Below are 266 nucleotides of genomic sequence, written 5' to 3' on the forward strand. Positions count from 1 at the left end.
TACCTGAATGTGAATACTGTATTACAGGCCGATATACTGCATTACAAAGCAACATGATGTATGTAGGGATGCATAGGTCATTTATGTCATATATATTGAATGTGTTGTATCTCTGTTATGCTGTTCATTCTGTACACATGACATCTATTGCATTCTGTCCATCCTGGGAGAAGGATCCCTCCTCTGTCGTTCTCCCAGAGGTTTCTTCCTTTTTTCTCCCTGTTAAAGGGGTTTTTTTAGGGGAGTTTTTCCTGTGAATGTGAGGG

This window comes from Anoplopoma fimbria, chromosome 8, assembly GCF_027596085.1.
Source record: "Anoplopoma fimbria isolate UVic2021 breed Golden Eagle Sablefish chromosome 8, Afim_UVic_2022, whole genome shotgun sequence".
Taxonomy (NCBI): Eukaryota; Metazoa; Chordata; class Actinopteri; order Perciformes; family Anoplopomatidae; genus Anoplopoma; species Anoplopoma fimbria.